The sequence below is a fragment of the Suncus etruscus genome, chromosome 15 (genome assembly GCF_024139225.1).
Source record: "Suncus etruscus isolate mSunEtr1 chromosome 15, mSunEtr1.pri.cur, whole genome shotgun sequence".
In the NCBI taxonomy this organism is placed as follows: domain Eukaryota; kingdom Metazoa; phylum Chordata; class Mammalia; order Eulipotyphla; family Soricidae; genus Suncus; species Suncus etruscus.
The window spans coordinates 15,814,853-15,836,270 of NC_064862.1; the positions used below are offsets into that span (position 1 = coordinate 15,814,853).

General features: G+C 37.1%; 1 non-coding gene across 1 annotated transcript; it reads right to left on the reverse strand.

Moving 5' to 3' along the window:
* Positions 1-202: 202 nt before the first annotated feature.
* LOC126031873 (U7 small nuclear RNA) lies at positions 203-264 on the reverse strand. The gene has a single exon (XR_007503685.1). It is a non-coding gene; the product is annotated as a U7 small nuclear RNA (small nuclear RNA).
* Positions 265-21,418: the final 21,154 nt, after the last annotated feature.

A 21,418-nucleotide genomic window follows, 5' to 3' on the forward strand; every position in this document is an offset into this window, starting at 1 on the left:
TTCCTCATCGTCAGGATGTTGTATCAACCTGGTGCAAGTTGGTGCCAGAGCAGTATTAGGAATTACCCAGGAAAGTTTCGTTCCTAGGATCGTTGCAGGGAGCTGTGTCGGATCTACATTTGGGGTTTGGGGGTTGGATGGTCGCTGTCCAATCATATTGATTTGGGTATAGGATCACTTTCAATGATATAAAAAATCTTTTTTTAGTCTTCCAATGAAGACTAAAAGGCCTGCTGGACAAATTCTAAAAGAACTGTAACACTATAAAAAATTCTTAATTTGTTGATAGAAAAAAAATGTATAGTAATACTAAGCTCAAAAGTATAATATGTAAATTACAAATAAATCACAATATTTATGAAACAATTGGGTTTATTAACCGTTATTCAGTCTACAAACTATAATATATAGATTATTTTGCATCTAGGCTTATAATTATTCTTAGAATATTAATGCTTCTCATTACCGATTTAAAGAGCAAAAAAATATCAAAATTTTCTCATGGATTATTTAGCATATTTTTACAACAGTTTGAAATATTTATATTTGATGCTTAATTGTTAGATTAAACTGTGTTTATTTAACAAATAATATTAAATAAATAAACAAACAAAAATATGTGTTTATGTAAGTGAAATTTTCTAATGAAAACTTTAACAGACCATTACAGAATTAGTAAAATAATCACTGTCTATTCATCTGTATTGTATGTCTTTCAAAAAAGAAAATGTGATCTCTCATATTAATAATAAGAGCTTAGTTGTATAAGGCAGGTACTGACATTTACAGAATCAACATGTCATATAATTATTTTTACAAAATAATTTATATTATGGGGCTGGAGTGGTGGCGCAGCAGTATGGTATTTGCTTTGCACAGTGCTGACCTAGGACAGACCTTGGTTCTATCTTCTGGCATCCCATATGGTCCCCCAAGCCAGGAGTGATTTCTGAGTGCATAGCCAGGAGTAACTCCTGAGAGTCACAGGGTTGGACCCCAAAAACAAAAAAATAAATTATATTATAATCCTGGAAATATAATGAAATGCAGAGTTATTATCAACATTAAGCAGTCACTGGTCCCAGCTGATGAGCATTCTCACCCTATCAGTGAATCTCAATCAAACAGCCTGTAGATGTAATGTGGTGCTGAAGAGCACAGTGTTGCTCTGGCATCTAATTCAGGAACTACACTGGTGGTGATTCTGGGTTTCCAGGACCAACTAGGTCCTGGAAAAATAATTTTAAAAATAATTTTTAAAAATAATTTTTAGTCATTCTTAAGAAATTATATTTCCTATGACTCAATATTTGAAAAACCCTCTTAAGTCTTTATATCTAAAAAGTCTTACAGTGATTACTTTCAAACTTTACTTTCCTCTCCATTTCTTTTTATTTGCTTAAAGCAAGTAAGCAAAAACACAAGCAGAATATAACATAAACATTTATGTTTGATTTACTGTTAGAATTTATGAAGAGAATAAAAGAAACAGAAGACTTACCGCTGTGCTTTTAAGCAGTTCACCAAACCCATTAGTTCAATAAACCCGCAATATTGTCTCATGGAAATTGATCATGTCCTTATCCATCCACTCACAGAGACCACTAGGCAACCAGACTAATGCATACTTTAATTTAAAGGAAATTGCTTATTTTTTCTTATGATTAGTTTATCATTAGAGCATAACTGTTATGAAAAGTGCCATAAAAGTTTAAACCAAATATGAAAAGAAAACACATATCAATGTGATATTGTTGGTAGATTCAGAAAAGTTCAACACTACTGATATATATTAACTGGATAAAATTGATAGAATGATAACCTTAGAATTTTAGAATCAGATGGGTAGGGTGGCAAAGGACTTTATGAAGTATGCTTGAGTCTTGGGAGACTAATAAAAGTTGAATATGAATATGTTATCATCATTGATATCACCCAACAGAAGTTTGAAACCAGCTTTACTTACACTGCTTGAAGTTAAGCATGTAAGATTTTTGGCAAGATGGGGCTAATCTTAGGGTACCCAAGCATTCTCACCCTATCAGTGAATCTCAATCAAACAGCCTGTAGATGTAATGTGGTGCTGAAGAGCACAGTGTTGCTCTGGCATCTAATTCAGGAACTACACTGGCGGTGATTCTGGGTTTCTAGGACCAACTAGGTGATGCTCAGGGGAGAACCTTCTGGGTTACATGGCAATGCTGGAGTTCCATACGGTGCTAGGGATCTAATTAGGATCAGAGGTATGCAAGGCAATTGTTTTAATCTTGCACAATTTCTCTATCCCTGAGAATTAAAATGTTTCATGTATTTAAAAAATAGCATTAGTAGGGCTGAAGCAATGGTGCAGCAGTAGGGTATTTGCCTTGCACACGACTGAAACAGGACAAACTGTGGTTAGATCCCCCAGCATTCCATATGGTCACCAAGCCAGGAGAGATTTCTTAGCACATAGCCAGAAGAAACCCCTGAGTGTCACTAGGCGTGGCCCAAAAAATCGCAAATTAAATAAAAATATAAAATAGCATCAGTAGGGTGTCATCTTTAACACTCCAGTACTTATGTTGAAAAAAAAACATACATGGTTATAGGCACATGTCAACCTTGTTATGATTGTTGCTTCTGGGATTTTTTAAAACTTAAAATTATTTTCTTATCTCCAAGATTGGGTAGATTCATTAGTATGTTCTCTGTCTTACATATTTGATTTGGAATAGACTCTATTGATCTCAAAGATCAATAAGGAAGTCAAAATTTATATTACTAAAAGAATCCATAATTTCCATTGAGTAGCATTTGCATTTCTGCTTAAAACTGTAGCAATACACTGAAGCTAAATTTTGAAGTCCAAGTGATTGTCATTCACATAGGCAATGTTGATGGTACAATAGTTATTGATGCTCTGAATTATATCTTTTCATCTATTCACCTAGTCCTTTATTTCCTCCTTCCTGCTTGTCCACAAATTTGATGGTATTTCTACTGATTCTGGAAACTGAGTGTTTAGTTTTCCACGCTAGGTATAGTGACCCATTTTTACCTGCTTACAACTGAAGTAAATCTAGCTGTGATGAATTTTCATGTTATGCTTGGAGATGGCATGGGCTTCAACTTGAAGAACATATAAATCAGAGATTTTTGTTGTGACAGGGAATGAGTGACAGCAAAATATGTGTCACCAATGAAGCATCTGGCTTCACTCACTGCTCAGGTGAAAATCTGTGAGCTACACAGGCCAATGCAAATCTGCCTGTACTCTAAAAATGATTTTCATACAGCTCATATGGATAGATTGCAGGCTTGACAAGCTGAAGAAAATGTATTGGCCTTCTAGAAAGAGACAAAAATATACAAATTATGGGCATCTCATGACACTGACATTATTAAAATGGTTCCTGACAAAATTATGTGCATTGACAGTTTCTCTTATTATTCTCTTTTGTAATGTTGCACCTTCCATGACAGATAAAAGGCAGACAGTTGCTCTTGGTATCTTAATAATAATGAAGAAGAGGCTGCTAAAGTTGGCAAGGTCACCAAATCTGCTCAGAAAGCTGACAGCCTAATAAATATTATCTGGAACACTGTACAAAATATTAATTGGTTTTAGAAGAGTGGGTCAGAGCTCTTTATCTCACTAGGTCATTTCAATTTAATAGGAAAAGACTTGTTAATGATATAAAGGCCTTGTAAAATATTCAGCAAAAAAGAAACAATGGAATGTTTTATGGATCATGTGTGTGTAGGGGTTTCAAATATGTCACAGAACTTTGAAACCAATCAAAACAAGTTTTAATACTAAACCTGTAATATTTTTGTTCAAATACAAGTAAAAGCCTTAGAGGAAATATTGACTTTGATGTGTGATTTTGGATCATTTGTTGAAATTTGATGATTTTAAGAATTAACTCAAGATACCTCAATTTTTTTTCAGTGCATGAATCAAAGTGAATGTATTATCATTGTTGCTTATTGTTGTTATGGCATGATTACCAATAGATAGTAGAAAGAATTATTGCTTTTCTCCTTGCAAGTTTTCATGTTGAAGGACTAGAGGTTACACATCATGGCTGTGGGACTGTCCCAGGACCACATATCTGGCCCCAGTGCATGTCACTTAGAAGAGATCTAAGCAAAGATGTCACTTTACAATAGTGCCCACACAAACCTGGTTATGTGCCGGACATTACACATGTTTTGGAACTTAGTTCCCCACAGCAGAGCCACTGTGCCACAGAGCCAGAATTTGTGGTCTTTGGCTTATAAGGCTGGATCTGTTTCTGGTCCTCCAAAGGATTTTCTTAGCATAATTAAAAAACCCAGTGTATGGGGCCAGACTGATAGCACAGCTGTAGGGTGTATGCTTTGCACGCGGCCAACCCAGGATGGACCCGCGTTCCATGCCTGGCATCTCATATGGTTGATCCCCCTAATCTGCCAGGAGTCATTTCTGGGCACAGAGACAGGAGTAACCCCTGAGCACTGCTGGGTGTGGCCTCCCCCCCCAAAATAAAATAAAAATAAATGTCCAGTAAAATGTATAGGAGAAATACGTTAGTGGCAGTATTTCATAGTGTTTAGAATAAGAAAATAAAGGGAAATTTGCTAAATTATCTTATAGATAATTTTAAAAACCGTATGTTAATGTAGAAATGTTAATTTTATGTAATCTTATGAAAATTAATTAAACTAGTGCCATCTCTTAAACTTAAGTTCTCAGTTTTGAATATATTCTCCATTTAATTATTTTTTTAAGTTACAAGTAAAGTGCTAATTACAATATGAAATTTACATTATGGATAGAAGACAATGTAAATGTAAGGGGAAATATATGTATATATAAAGATGGAGACTGAAAGAACATTAAATATAGATCAAATATATACCCCCAAAGTATATATATATTTTTTTGGTTTTGGGGTTACACCTGGTGACATTCAGGGGTTACTCCTGGCTATGCGCTCAGAAGTTGCTCCTGGCTTGGGGGACCATATGGGATGCTAGGGGATAGAACCACAGTCTGTCCTAGGCTAGCGCAGGCAGGGCAGGCACCTTACATCTAGCGCCACTGTGCTGGCCCTAATAATTCTTATTATACTTATTATGACATATATTTTTACCATCTTATACATTATATATCACTTTTGATATATTTTTGATAATATCAGAAATTCTGTCATATGGATTTCAGTTCTTGGTAAACACATTAGCTTATCCCCATGAGGTAGATTACTATTATTTATTATTCTCTTTTAACAAGTAAAGAAACAGACATAGAGAAACCAAATAATTCAGCCAAAGTCAAAAAATAAAATAAAATATGAGAGAGACAGAACCTGGGCCCTGTTTGGCTCCTTTAACATTTTTTTATTCATTTTTTATTTTTAATTATGAGAACAAAGATGCAAAGAAAGAGGACAAGGTAAAGTTAACAGTGGAAGGACAATCACCCATAAACAGAATCCTCAGAAATTTCCTTGCCGATATCTGAACTTTGAACTTTCAGCCAAAGAACATTAAAAAAAAATAAAACAAAACCCATGTACAACTACTTTGTCCCTCAAGTCCCCAGATTGTAGTACATAATATTTCTTAGCAGCACACAAAGCAATCTAAAGCCATAAAACTTATGTAACTCCTTAAACATTGGAAGCAAAGTACTTTTTTACATTTCCATGCACATGCATATTAGTTTAAGTTAACCTTAAAAGTTTAAGTGGGTTGTTTTTCTTAAGGATTAGAGTCTAAGGAGCACAGTAAAAATGGTGTTAGAGTGGCAATTATTGTTTGCATAGGCCCACCAAAATATGAGGGACATGGAAAGGAAAACCTTTAATCTTTATAAAGACAATTATGCTTAATTCTCTAACATTATCTAATGAGCTTAGGTTCTCATAACACAAGTTCTCACAATTCCTGGAATACTTTGAAGAAATAGAAGTAAATAAGCCTTTCAGCTATGGTTTTCTGACTCTAAGGTTCTAGTTTGAGCCCATCATTCTGCAATGTGCCGCCTCTGGCCTTATCTGCCACATAATGGGGACAGATAAGTGTGTCACATCCAGCCATAGCTCTCTTAAATCAATTATGATGAGATTTGGGGGATAGTACATGCTATCAATGGCAAAGCACATGTTGCACATATGCCAGGCCCATAGAATATTCCTTGGCACTCAAAATAACATAGGTCAAGGTGAGTTGAAATTTAATTTAATTATTTTAGAAACTCTTAGACAACACTAAATCAAACCATGGCAATCAGAGACTGATCATTTTTCTTTGTTCCTAAAGAATTTAACCCAAATTTTCCTTTAAAATGAAACTACTCTAATCCCTGAGCACTGCAGGGCATATAAAAAAGGACATATAAATAAAGGTTTTTTTTTTTTTCTGTTTGAGGCATCTGTGGATCCCTTGTAATTGTAAAGATAAATTAAATTGCCTAAGAAACATCTAACAAGGGACAGGAGCGGTGGTGCAAGCGGTAAGGGTAAGGTAAGCGGTAAGCCTTGTGCACACTAGCCTAGGACTGATGGCAGTTCGATCTCCTGGCGTCCCATATGGTCCCCCAATCCAGGAGCGATTTCTGAGCGCATAGCCAGGAGTAGTCTCTGAGCATCACCAGATGTCTCCTCCCCCCCCCAAAAAAAATCTAATGTAGTAAACAGCCCTAACAATATTTTTTTCATTTTTTTCTCTCTAGTCATTATATGGTGTGTCAAATGAAGACAGAAAAAAAAAAAAAAAGAATTCTAATCCTTCTCAACCTGTGACTTTATCAAAAGAGGTCACAAATACAGTGGTAATTTCTCTAAAATCATAGCAAATGCACCACTGTAACATCAGGAATTGTAGCTGATTCTCAATCCACTGCACAAGCAGAGTAGCCATCTTGAGATATGAATGTATTTCATGAAATATATATATATATATATATATATATATATATGTTAAGATGCAGCAGGTTCTGAGACATGTAGATTTCAAATCGATTTTAGATTTACTGAATTTAAAAATTGTGTTCCAAAATGTACCGCTTGTAGGAGATCTGCTGGCTTAAATGACAGGTGATCTGTGTAAAAAAAAAGTACCAAAATCATGCTGAATTTTTGCGCCTAATTCATCATAAGTATCATAATGTAAGGTAATGAAAATTATAGCAGTGGTCAGGACAGCATGATATTATCATCGTAAAACCTCTTTACAGCTCTACATTAGAAAAAATATTCACAAAAAAAGAAAAAATATGTCTTGTACACAGCAGATGGCTTGATGAATACTACCAATGATTTGTGTACACACAGTTTAAAATGACAGGCTTTATTGTTCCCTGAACATGGCTTTTGGTGACAGAAGCAAAGTCAACAGGCTTAAAATATGCAAACGTGTTCATTTAATTTTATAAAAGTGTATTGCACTTCATCTATTAAAAATACTCAAGGTCATTTCTTACCATATGCCATCATGTTACTGGCTTTACTGAAGGAAGAAAAATACAATCTGGAAAGAGCTTTGAGGCAACAGCCACCAACTTCAAAAATAGAAGCCATCAAAAGAAATTCTGAGGGACACTTATCTTTAAAAATACTCCAGTTACCAGGAGAATGCATTAAGTTCCAGTATGTGCATTTCTAATTTAAATGACAAGATAAAAATATTAAAGAGAAATCAATTAAGAATTATAAAATCAAAAAACAACAACAACGAAAATAGAACAAAGAGCCTATATATCTTCTATAGTATAGAAGATTATTGAAATATTAGGGAACATATAAGACACAAAACTGAAGAAATGGGCCAAGAGATAGTACAGCAGGTAAGATAATTGGCTTGCACCAAGCCTAGTTGAGTTCAATCTCCAGAATCTCATATGTTCCCAGAGCACCATTAGGTGCACTTACTGAGTGCAGAGCCAGAAGTAAACCCTAAACATTAGTGGGTGTGACCTTAGAGCAAAACAAATCAAGAAAACCTGACTTTTATTTTAGTTAATAGGACCAAAGCTACTTGGGGAGGGTGACATGCTGGTAAATCTAACTATAAACTGAAATATTATTTATAATTGGAAAGTAAACCAACATGAGGGATGTATATGAATGTAATTATTTAAAATTCCAAATAAAGAATATAAAATATTATATGTTAAATGAATATGAAATTGAATAAAGATAAATAAAGCCAAAGTTCCCATAATGAATAGAAAGAGTGCTAGAATAAAAATGATATAAAAGGACACCAAATAAAGAAAAACAGAATATGCTAAACGTACATAATATATTCAATAAAGATTTAAAAAGCCAAAAGCACATTTCTTTTCCTTATTGTAGTTAATGACTGGAAGTGTTAATGACAGAGTTCTAGAATAAAAAAATGTAAAAGAAAATTGAATAGAGAAAGAAAAATAATAGATGGGAGTCAACAGATGTTTACTTGTAGAGCTGCCAGGATATTAAAAGTGTATAGGTATTAGTTACTAAATGGAACAGTTGAAAACTGAAAAATATGAAAAATTAAATGGCAGGGTTGAAAAGATAGTGCAGCAAATGGGTGTTTGCCTTGCATGTGGCCAACCTGGCTTTGATTTATTGCATCTCTTAAGGTCTCCAAAGCACTTCTAGGATAAATCACTGAGCAATGCTGGGTGTGACCCCAAGACTATAAATTAATAAATAATAAATAAAAAATAAATTTTATTTCTTGATTGTTTTGACACATTCTGTTTGCATAAATAATACTAGTACCAAACTCAGCTATGCTCATAGGTTACTTCTGACTCTACACTCAGCAATTAGTCCTGGAAATGCTCAGTGGACCATATGAGATGCCCAGGATCAAATCTGGGCAAGTGCATGCCAGGCAAGCTCCTATCTATGCCTACTACTCATTGTGGTCAAAGACACAAGTCTTACTGTTTTTGTCTTTCTATTGTTTTATAATAATCACTTTAATAGGCGTTTGAAGATATCTTAACATGTTTCTAATTTCTATTTTCCAAATTGTCAGTGATACTGACCATTTATGTTGCTCTTCACCATTTGACAATCTTCTGGAAAAAACATGCATTTGATTTGGGGAGGGGGCACACCTGGCTAAACTAAGGGCTTACTACTAGCTCTGCCCTCAGAAATCGCTCCTGGCAGACTTGGGGGGCCATATGGGATGCCGGGGATCAAACCTGGGTCCGACCCGGGTTGACCGCATGCTATGCAAATGTCCTACTGCTGTGCTATCGCTCTGGCCCCTGCATTTGATTTCTTGACAATTTTTGCTTTTTTAGGTGTTTGGTTTTGCTATTGAGTTGTATATAATTAGGATATCAACCTTTTATAAAGTATATCATGCAAATAGCCTATAATGTGGTTTACCTTTTAATTTTAATGCTGACTTTGTTTATTGTGTTAACTTTTTGATTCGAGCTAATCTCACTTTTTAATTTATGATTTTTGTTTGTTTGTTTTGTTTTGTTTTGGGACCACATCTGGCAGGCTCAGAGGTTTCTCCTGGCTCTGCAATCAGAAATTACTCCTGGCAGGATGGCTATTGTGGGATGCTAGAAATGGAACATGGGTCAGACACATGCATGACCAATGCCCTACCCACTGTGCTATGGCTAGGGCCCCAAGTTGCCTGTGATTTTATATATTATATATAATATATTATATAACATAGTATTATATATTAGGGTATCTTATATTTTTTGAAGGGGTGGTAGGCAGACCAAGCAGTAGTACTTAGGATTTACTCCCTGCAATGCTTGAGGAAACGTACAGTACTGGGGACGAAATATGAAAATAATATACTCCCATCCTTGGGTGCATCTCCATAGTCTCGATACTACATTTTTTAAAAGGCATGTAATAAAGATATATATTTAGAATGTATATTTTTAAACTACATAAATTGCTATAAAGTAACTTTTCACTCATCTATGAAATATGTGTCAAAAGAAGCAATTGCCACTCCTGATCAGTAACTAAACCTTGAGTTGAAATACAAAACCAATTTCTTTTTTTTTTCTTTTTTTTTTTTAAATACCACAACAATACACACACACACACACACACACACACACACACACACACACACACAAAAATATCGAATTAAATAACCGATAAGCACCACAACAATAAAGACAGGCACCACACAATAATCTCGGTTCTGAAATCAAATCATACTCAAGTGCAAAAAGAAAGAGAAAGACAAAACAAAATAAAATAAAATAATATTGGAGACATCAACCGTAATCTCCACACCAAAATAAAGACGTCAAAAAAAATAGATCATTTATTCTCCTCTTGCTGCTTTCGTGGTATGTGGAAGACTTCTACTTTATCTTGGATGGTAAAATCAGACCTGTTTCTAGAGGTCTTAGTGGCTGTGCAGATCAGGGAATGGAGTTTATGAAGTCTTTCTTTGTGGTTCTAGCAGTTATGCTTCTTCAATGTTTTTTTTTTGTTTTTTTATGTGTTCTAGGTGTTTCAGAATAGTGCTACCATTCTGTGTTTTTTCTTTTGTCTTCTGACTTACTTCGTTTAACATAATATGATCTAGGTCCATCCACGTTGCTGCAAAGTCTGTGATTGTATCATTTCTAACTGCCATGTAATATTCCATTGTATATATGTACCACATCTTAATGATCCATTCATCTGTTGTTGGACATCGAGGTTGGTTCCAAGATTTGGCTATTATACTGAGTGCTGCAATAAATAGTGGGGTGCATACGTATTTTCGAATGAATGTCCTTCCATCTTGGGGGTATATGCCTAGGAGAGCAATTGCTGGGTCAAATGGCAGCTCAATTCTGAGTTCTTTGAGCACTCTCCAGACTTTCCTCCATAGATGTTGGACCAAGGGACATTCCCACCAGCAATGAATGAGAGTTCCTTTCATACCACATCCTCTCCAACAAAGGTTGTTCCCATTATTTTTGATGTGAGCCAACCTCATGGGTGTGAGGTGGTATCTCATTGTTGTCTTGATTTGGATCTCCCTGATGATGAGTGAAGGTGAGCATGTTTTCATGTGTTTGTTGGCCATCCTTCTCTCTTCCTCAGAGAAATGTCTATTCATTTCATCTCCCCATTTTTTATGGCTTCGTTTGGTTTTGAAGGACTCAGGTTTCTGAGCGCTTTGTATGTTCTAGATATCAGCCCTTTATCTGATATATCAAGTGAAAAGATTTTTTCCCATTCTGTTAGCTGTCTTCTTGCATTAAGTAGGGTTTCTTTTGCCATGCAGAAGCTTTTTAGTTTGATATAGTCCCATTTGTTTATAGTTGATGGTAACGTTTTTGCCATTGGTGCTCCATTCTCAAAGACCCTTTTAATATAAAGGTCTTCGAGTGTTCTGCCTATTTTATTCTCGATAAACTTTATAGATTCAGGTCTGATTTCCAGATCTTTGATCCATTTTGAGTTGACTTTTGTATAAGGAGTGAGATATGGGTCGATTTTCACTTTCGTGCATATGAGTTTCCAGTTGTACCAACACCATTTGTTGAATAGGCTTTCTTTGTTCCATTTCATATTCTTGCCTCTTTTATCAAATATTAGTTGGCTATATATCTGGGGGTTTATGTCTGGGAATTCTGTTCTAATCCACTGATCTGAGGTCCTGTCTCTGTTCCAGTACCATGCTGTTTTTATTACTATGGCTTTATAGTATAGTTTCAAGTTAGGTAAGGAGATACCTCCCAACTTTCTCATTTTTCAGAATGTGTTTAGCTATCCTGGGTCTTCTATGGTTCCAAATGAATTTTATAATTGATTGTTCTATTTCTTTAAAGAATTGTGTCTGGATTTGGATGGGGATTGCATTAAATCTATATAGCAATTTGGGTAAAATAGTCATTTTGACTATGTTAATTCTACCTATCCATGAGGATGGGATGTTCTTCCATTTCTTTAGATCGTCTTCAATTTCTTTCTGAAGTGTTTTGAAGTTTCCCTGGTATAGATCTTTCACTTCTCTTGTAAGGTTAATTCCTAGGTATTTGATATTTTTTGATACTATCTTAAATGGAATTGTATTTTTAATCTCTCTCTCCTCAACTTCATTGTATATAAAAACGCTACTGTCTTTTGTGTATTGACTTTGTATCCAGCCACTTTACTGTATTGGTTGATTGTTTCTAGGAGTTTTTCTGTGGATTCTTTAGGGTTTTTGATGTATATCATCATATCATCAGCAAATAGAGCTAGCTTGTGTTCCTCTTTCCCTACTTGAATTCCTTTGATTCCCTTCTCTTGTCGGATTGCTATTGCTAGGACTTCTAAGGTTATATTGAATAAGAGTGGAGAGAGTGGACAGTTATTGCTAGGACTTCTAAGGTTATATTGAATAAGAGTGGAGAGAGTGGACAGCCTTGCCTAGTTCCTGACCTTAGTGGGAATGCTTCTAGTTTCTCGCCATTAAGTATAATGTTGGCTGTAGGCTTTTCATAAATAGCTGTAACTATCTTAAGGAAGGTGCCTTCTAACCCTATTTTGCTGAGTGTCTTTAACATGAACGGATGTTGGATTTTGTCAAACGCCTTCTCTGCATCGATTGATATGATCATGTGGTTTTTGTCCTTCATGTTGTTGATGTGGCGTATAATGTTGATTGATTTGCGTATGTTGAACCAACCTTGCATTCCTGGGATGAATCCCACTTGATCATGATGTATGATCTTTTTGATGAGGTGTTGGATTCGGTTTGCTAAGATTTTGTTGAGTATCTTTGCATCAATGTTCATTAGTGAGATTGGTCTGTAGTTTTCTTTTTTGGTGGTGTCTTTGCCTTCTTTAGGAATGAGTGTGATATTAGCCTCATAAAAGGAGTTGGGGAGGATTCCTGTTTTTTCTATGGTTTTGAAAAGCCTATGGAACAGTAATAATAATATGTCTTCTTGAAATGTTTGATAGAATTCACCTGTAAATCCATCTGGGCCTGGGCATTTGTTCTTAGGGAGTCTTTTAATTACGTCTTCAATTTCCTCTGAAGTGATTGGACTGTTTAGAGTTTCTAGGTCTTCCTTTTCCAGTCTTGGAAGAGAGTGTTTGTCCAAGAATCTGTCGATTTCTGGTGGGTTCTCTAGCCTAGTTGAATATAGTTGTTCATAATATGATCTCATGATATGTTGTATTTCTTGGGGTTCTGTTGTAATCTCTCCCCTTTCATTGGTGATCCTAGTGATTTGGGTGTTTTCCCTCTTTTTTTGGTAAGTTTTGGTAAGACCCAGGCAGCCCACAGCCGCAGAGACCTCAGCCCCTATCAACAGTGGGGACCCCACCACCACCATACTGGAGTGATTCCAACTCAAAGGACACCCAGAGCCACCATCTGGTATCTGCCAGTTTTTCCAACTAACCTGTACCCTACCCAGCACATCCTCCCTCTTTTCCCATAATTCGTGACATCGAAACACCAGCATTCTCCCTTTACTTTGAGACTCAGGAGGGCTTAAAGCAACGACCGCCTTTTGATTCCCCCCCTTTTTCCTTACCAAGGGTTGAAGGAAAAGATCCATTCTTGTTCAGAGGCACCAACTCCTGCCCTAAAATAGGCTGAGAAGGAAACAGCCAGCCCCGATGTCCTCCTGGTGCTTTTTCTTTCCCATCCCAGTTTATTTTTTGTTTCCCCTCTGCCCCTACCTCTGAAGCCATTTTATGAACTGTCATGTGCCACTTGAGCCTCCAGTAAAAACAGAAACAGGCAATCGATACTACATTTTAAAATAAGGAAGTGAATTGCCTGAATTTTACATTTTTAGCTCTATTTAAATTATCATAATGTTAAAGAGAATATATACAGTGCATATATGACTTTGGGCAGCATCACTCTTAACTATTCTTTTACTCTACAAACTTTGAATTTTTATTTGTGCTTTCTTTAAATAATTCCATAACAAAATAAACAAACAAAAAAACAAATAATTTCATAAATATCTTACAGTTTTTAGCATACAGGTCTTTTGCCACCATGGATAGTTTTGTTCCTATTTGGTTGTTTGTGATGTCATTGGAAATGATATTTTATTTTCAAAAATAATTCTTGTTAGTGTGTATAAAAACTACTAAATTCTTGTATAATGGTATTGTACCCTGCTCCTTTACTGTATTAGATCCTTAAAATTAGCACTGTTTATTTGGTGTCTGTAGAAATTGCTATATCATAATAACAAATATCTGTTTGCTTTCTTTTTGTTTCTTGCTGAATTACTTTGGCTAGGACTTCTACTACTATGTAGAATGGTACAAATGAACAAGGGAGCCCTCTATTGTTATTGATCTTTTATAAGTTAAAACAAATGTTTGCTGTTTAATATAATGTTAATAGGACTTCTCATACATTGTCTTTAGTATGTTGAGGTACATTCTTTCTATAGTCAGTATGTTGAGAACAGTTATAATGAATGAATATTGAATTCTATTATTTGGGGGGGGATTTTCAGGATTCAAACATGGGGGCAAGTTCATGACAAGTATACATTCTACCACCAAGCTATCCTGGGCCACTAATTTTGAAAAATGCCCTTATATATCAACTGGGATGATAATATTTTATTTCATTGCATTAACATTATATATAATTTATTTGCATAACTTTGTCCATCTCTATATCTAGAGGATAAATTTAACTTGATCAGAGTATATGGCTTTTTAAATATGCTTCTGAATATGGCTTGCTAATATTTTGTTAATAAATTTTATATCTATATTTACTAAGAAATTGCATCCATATTTTTCTGACTTTAGTATCAGAGTAATTCTTTCCTTATAGAATTTATTTGGGGTATCCTTTTCAATTATATTTCAAAATGTGAAGAATTGATAATAGTTTAACTTTAAATGTTTAGTAAAATATGCAATTGGCATTGGGTTCTGGTCTTTTTAGTGTTGATGTTGAAAGTTTTATACTTCTAATACAACGTTTTTTTACTTAATATTTCCGTGTTCATATATTTCATGTCTTTAACATTCAGTTTGGGGAAGTTGTGTTTCAGAAATTTATTTCTCTCTTTAGGTTGCCCAGATTGGTGGTATACAATTGCTCACCTTAGTCTCTATGTTCCTTTTTTTTTTTTGGTGTGAATTATGTTTCTTCATTAATGTATAGTCTTGCTTTTTAGGGTCTTATCTGTTTTCTCTTTGGTTACAGAAAAGTTGGGCATTTTGGGTCATAAGTTATATAGACCCTCTGAGTATTCGGATAGACTGAGGGCAATTTTTAGAAGCACTTTACTTATTTAGCTTTCCCTGCAGAGCCATAAAATAGGCTCTACAGACAATATTGTTTATAATCAGGCCAAAATGCCCAATGAATTCTCTGGACAGTTCATTAGCTTGACTCGACATTTGGACAGAGTGACAAGCTATGTTCTTTCTTAAGATACAGTTGAGAAGAGAAAAGTGATTTTGCCAATACCTACGCACTAATTTCTATAACTTACCCCACCCCATTCCTGTTTCCCATTTCCCTTTGCATAATTCTAATGTCCACTACTAACTGTGGCTTGATGTTTGAAGCCCTCCCCTTTTGTTTCTCAATGCCCAGCACTTGAAGCTTAAGCTACCTTATCCTTTACCCTGGACCCTGCATCAACTTGACTTTATCCTGGAATACTTAACTTTAGTGATGAGAGCTCACAGGTTAGTTATATTTGCAGAAATTTTTATTTGTTTAATAATCGGTATTTGTCATAGACTGAATTTGTCTTTCTGAAAAAACTTTATTAAGCTTTAATAAAGTTTGTTTTCTGAGAATGGAAAAAAGTCTTATTTACTTTCGTATGTACAATATTCATAGGAGTGAAATGGACTTGGAAAATGCTCAATATTGCTGAAGAGAAAGAGAAAAACATTATTGCCTTTAGAACAACACTGTACAACATAAGCTTCATAAAGAGTCAGTATTTAAAATATGTGAACATTTTTCTCCCTCCAAATATGATGCTGATCAAGGTGATTCCATTAATGTGACTCTATTTGAGATATGAGAAGGGATATGGCAGGAGTCTGTCTAGGTGCTATAAGTATCCCTTTGGAAGAAGAAAGGGGAAAGAAGAAAATAAAAGAAAAAAGTAACAATACAAAATAAAGCGAGACAAGACAAAAACGAATCAAAATGAAACAAGAAAACAATAAGGGAGTAACAAAAAAAAGTACAAAAAAGATTAAGAAAAAAAAAAAGAGTAAACCAAAACCCAAAACCATCAGCTATGAAGAAACAAACCAAAAAACAAAACAAAAACAAAAACAAGAGGAAAAAACAAACAAACAAACAAACAAACAAACAAAAAACCACCCAGACCAGAAACTTCTTAAAAAATGGTTTGTTTGTTTCTTTTTCTTTTTTTTCTTTTTTCTTTTTCTTTTGCATAGGCACAGTAAACATTGGGGAAAATTAGAACAGGAAATCCTGATGGTACCAAGACCAGACAGTCCTATGTCTATTTGTTGGAAATAAAAATGATCAGACTAGAACACAAAATTCAAAGTCAACGACAACAGAAATGATACCCAATCTACATCAAGCTGAATATGGGGGTGGGGAACAACTTCACTAGTATTATGGGGGTAGAAAAGGGGAAAGAGGGATGCATGCTGGGAACAGGAGTAGAGGGAAGACAACACTGGTGGTGGGAATGCCCCACATTCATTAATATGTGCCTTAAATATTACTGTGAAAGATTTGTAATTCACTTTGCCCACAATAAAAAAGAAAACTTTAAAAAAATGTGAACATTATTGAGGTAAAAATGAATCTTGTTTTTTGTAGGCTAGGTCTTTCTTCTTTCATAAATCAATTTTATTTGAGAAAAAGTGTACTGAAAGAGAAGGATTTGATAAATGTTTACATTTATTAAAAATTTCTTCATTCTTAATTAGAAGTGGCAGATAGGGGAAAATCTACGCCGGCCTAGTGGGTCCTGACTATGAGAAACTGTGGGTGCTGCCTGTGTGTGTTTGTCTCCTGTCCTGTCTCCTGAACCTCTTGGGAGTGGACCGAAAAGGACCCAGAAAATTTGCTCTCCCAGGGGCTCATTCAAGGGGCCAGAATGCCAAGAAACTACTTCCTAAAGTGAAAACCGGCTATAAGCATTACTTCACAGAAGGCAGGTCCCCTGTTTGTGAAGTCAGGCTGGGAAAATCTATGCTGGCCCAGTAGGACCTGTGAGAAACTATGAGTGCTGCCTGTGTGTGTTTGTCTCCTGTCCTGAACCCTGAACCTCTTGGGAGTGGGCCGAAAAGGGCCCAGAAAATTCACTCTCCCAGAGGCTCCAGAAGAGCACTTTGCTCCGCTTCGCTAAGGGGCCATGCACTCTTTCTAAGGAAAGAACGCCACTGCAACAAGAAGAAAAAATCACACCAAGAACTGAGCTGGAACACTGAAGCCCAGATTTCTTCCCAGACTGTCTTCTCTGCAGCATGCTCAGGCCTAAGATTTCATCATGTGTGAGGTTTCATCCACGGAGGGCTCCCCTTCCTTGGAGGAAAGTTGACCCACCCAGAAAGGACGGAGCCAGAGGAGCGTGGCCACGCACATCATTTAGCCAATGAATACCACCACAACACGTAGAAAAACCCACAATACAAGTATGACAATGGGGAAACAACGCAGGCTGGCATCAGACATAGAAAATGAAGATGACAATTATGATGACCAGAAAATAGCCAACCAACTACTCAATCTCTCAGATAAAGAGTTTAGACAAGAAATATGGAAGATGCTCAAAGAACTCAAAGAAACCATGAATTGAGTTAAACAAAATACTAATATGAACCAAGAAAATATGAAGACAGAAATCATAAAACTCCAACCTGAAATAACAGGTCAAATAACAGGCCTGAAAAACTCAGTAAACAAATTGAATGACAAAATGGATATGCTCTCCAACAGGCTAACAGAAGCTGAGATAAGAATTGGTGCTGTGGAAGATGAGATTAATAACAACTCCATGCAGCGGGAGAAATTGGAAAAAAGCTTAAAGCAAATGAACAGACAATGGAAAAATTATTCAAAGAATAGAAATAAATGAAAATAGAAGTCTATGATAAGCTCAATAGAAACAACTTAAGAATCATTGGAGTCCCAGAGTACCCAGGAAGAAAATTCCCAGGAAGAATCAACGGTCAAGAACATCATTAAAGAGAAACTTCCAGAGCTAAAGAATATATGCAATCAAATCCTGCATGCCCGAAGAGTACCAACCAAAAGAGACCCCAAAAAGTAACCCAAGACACATCCTAGTCACAATGTCGAATCCCACAGATAAAGACAGAATTCTGAAAGCAGCAAGATCAAAAAGGGAAATTACATTCAAGGGAACATTCTTGATATTTACAGCAGACCTGTCACCAGAAACACTCAAGGCCAGAAAGCAGTGGTGGTACATAGTGACAAAACTCAATGAAATAAATGCTTCGCCAAGAATACTGTAGCCAACAAAACTCACTTTCAGGTTTGACGAAAAAATACATGGTTTCACAGACAAAAAACAGCTCAGAAACTTTACAGGCTCAAAACCAGTCTTAAGAGAAAAACTGAAAGTCTGAATTTAAGACAAGACTGACCAAAAGACATACCATATTTCAATATAAAGATGGCATTAAATCCCAGGACAATTCTTTCTCTCAATGTCAATGAACTAAATGCACCAGTTAAGGGACACAGAGTGGCTAAATGGATCAAAAAACTCAATCCAACCTTCTGCTGCCTACAGGAAATGAACCTGAATAGTCAGAACAATCATAGATTCAAAATAAAAGGCTAGAGGAGAATTATCCAAGCAAACTTACCCATAAAAAAGCTGGAGTGCCATACTAATACCAGATGATGAAAACTTTATAATCAGGGAAGTTGTAAGGGACAAAGATGGACATTTTGTATTAATCAAGGGATATGTACAGCAGGAAGAAGTCACTCTCCTAAACATATATGCACTGAATGAGGGGCCAGCAAAATATTTAATACAATTGTTGACAAATCTGAAAAATAATATTAATAACAAAACAATAATTGTGGGGGACCTCAACATGGCTTTGTCAATATTGGATAGGTCAACCAGACTGAAACCCAACAGGAATATACTAGACCTGAGAAGATAAATGGAAGAAAGAGGCCTAGTAGATATATATAGGACACTCCATCCCCAGAAACACACCTCCATAATATCAAGAAAATAGAAATTTTGCAGGCCACCTTTGCTGATCACAAGGCTCTGAAATTATATGTGAATTCTAAAGGGACACAGAAGAAATACTTCAACACCTGAAAGTTAAACAACCTTATACTGAATAACCAGTGGGTCTGAGATTAAATCAAAGAGGAAATCAAAACTTTCCTGAAAATAAATGATAATAAAGACACAAACTATCATAATTTATGGGACACAGCAAAAGCAGTACTGAGAAGAAAATTTATAGCTTTGCAAGCACACATCAGGAAGGAAGAAGGGGCCTACCTGAATAGCTTAATGACACAGCTCATAGAATTAGAAAGTGCTCAACAAAAGGACCCAAAGATAGGTAAACAGAAGGAAATAAAGCTGAGAGCAGAAAACAACAAAGTGGAAACCCAAAAAACAATCTCAACGATCAACAAAAGTAGAAGTTGGTTCTTTGAGAGGATTTTTAGCCAGCATGGGTGGGCAGCTGGCAGGCCTCTGCATGTGCCAGCGGCCTGTTGGCCCGGCCTAGGGTAGGGGGGCCCGGACCTGGGTCACCCGACCCCCCTCTCCCCCATTCCTCCGGATCTCCAGGTGGGTTCCTGGAAGGAGCTGACGGGGCACCCTGGGTTTTCCCCACTCCCAGGCCGGGTCTGTCCAGAGACTGGCCTAGGATGGGACTTAAATCCCTGTCCTTCGGGCTTGGGAGGGTCTCTCTCCCTTCCTGGAGCAGGATTTTTAGCCGGCATGGGTGGGCAGCTGGCAGGCCTCCGCATGTGCCAGCGGCCTGTTGGCCTGGCCTAGGGTAGGGGGGCCCGGACCTGGGTCACCCGACCCCCCTCTCCCCCATTCCTCCGGATCTCCAGGTGGGTTCCTGGAAGGAGCTGATGGGGCACCCTGGGTTTTCCCCACTCCCAGGCCGGGTCTGTCCAGAGACTGGCCTAGGGTAGGGCTTGAATCCCTGTCCTTCGGGCTTGGGAGGGTCTCTCTCCCTTCCTGGAGCAGGATATTTAGCCGGCATGGGTGGGCAGCTGGCAGGCCTCCGCATGTGCCAGTGGCCTGTTGGCCCGGCCTAGGGTAGGGGGGCCCGGACCTGGGTCACCTGACCCCCCTCTCCCCCATTCCTCAGGATCTCCAGGTGGGTTCCTGGAAGGAGCTGACGGGGCACCCTGGGTTTTCCCCACTCCCAGGCCGGGTCTGTCCGGAGATTGGCCTAGGGTGGGGCTGAGGGGGTGGAGTTTGATCTGGTGGGTGGCATATAGCTGCTCAGCTATACTCAGGCTCTCACTGGCAATTTCATACCAGTCTACATTTTGCAAACCGCGCGGGGGCACTAGCTCCTCCCAACCACCAGTACCCCAGATTTACCCTTCTTAACTTCAGTAACACACAGTTCTAATCTCTGACCTAAGACATACAGTAGATCTAACAAATCCTAGAACTATTTAGAAGGACACAAATTGAACACATATTGAACACATATATCTTTTGTATATTTTATGGGTATTTTCTTTAACTGATATAACTCTCTATATATTCTTCTACCATGATGTTTCTATCCACTTTTCATCTTGTCTTTTCTTTGTAAGCTGTTCAGTAAGGACTGTTGTTGGAACTGTCCCTCAGTTTGATGCCTATGATTGAACTATGTCATGGAAATTGCTGGTCTTGTTCCTATTGCCTCCAGATGCACCAATAGCGCTTCATGGCATTGATCCTTGTTTGCATAGACACATTAAAATGGGAAAACACCATACAAACAGATAAGTTCTTATCTAATAAATCTCAGTACAATGTACCTTACACCCTGAACATTGATATAATGACCTGGCACAGGCCTCAGAAGAATGGGCATCCTCCATTCACGCCAGAACCAGGCAAGCTATCTACAAAACATCCAAGGTCTTTTATAGCAACAGCTGGAAGCAGTCCTCTACCAGGAAAGACACTACCAAGGGTCTGACATCGACCTCCTAAAGAGAGACTTCCGTTTACACTGAGAAGACTTGACAACAACAATGATCTGCTCTACAGGACATGGTTCTCTCTAGTGCCCCTTAAGTGTGAGGTGAAATGAGAGGATGCTCTGCACCATCCTGACTGCAATATGGGATATGCAGACTCCAGGATCTTTAATACAGAAGCATGATACCAACAACAGAGACTATGTGAGGAGTGGAGGTGTATTGCCACTACAGACGATGACTTGAATTGGACAAACTAGTTTGCCTGGATCCTAGAGTCAGTCCTGTGCCAGGAAACTTC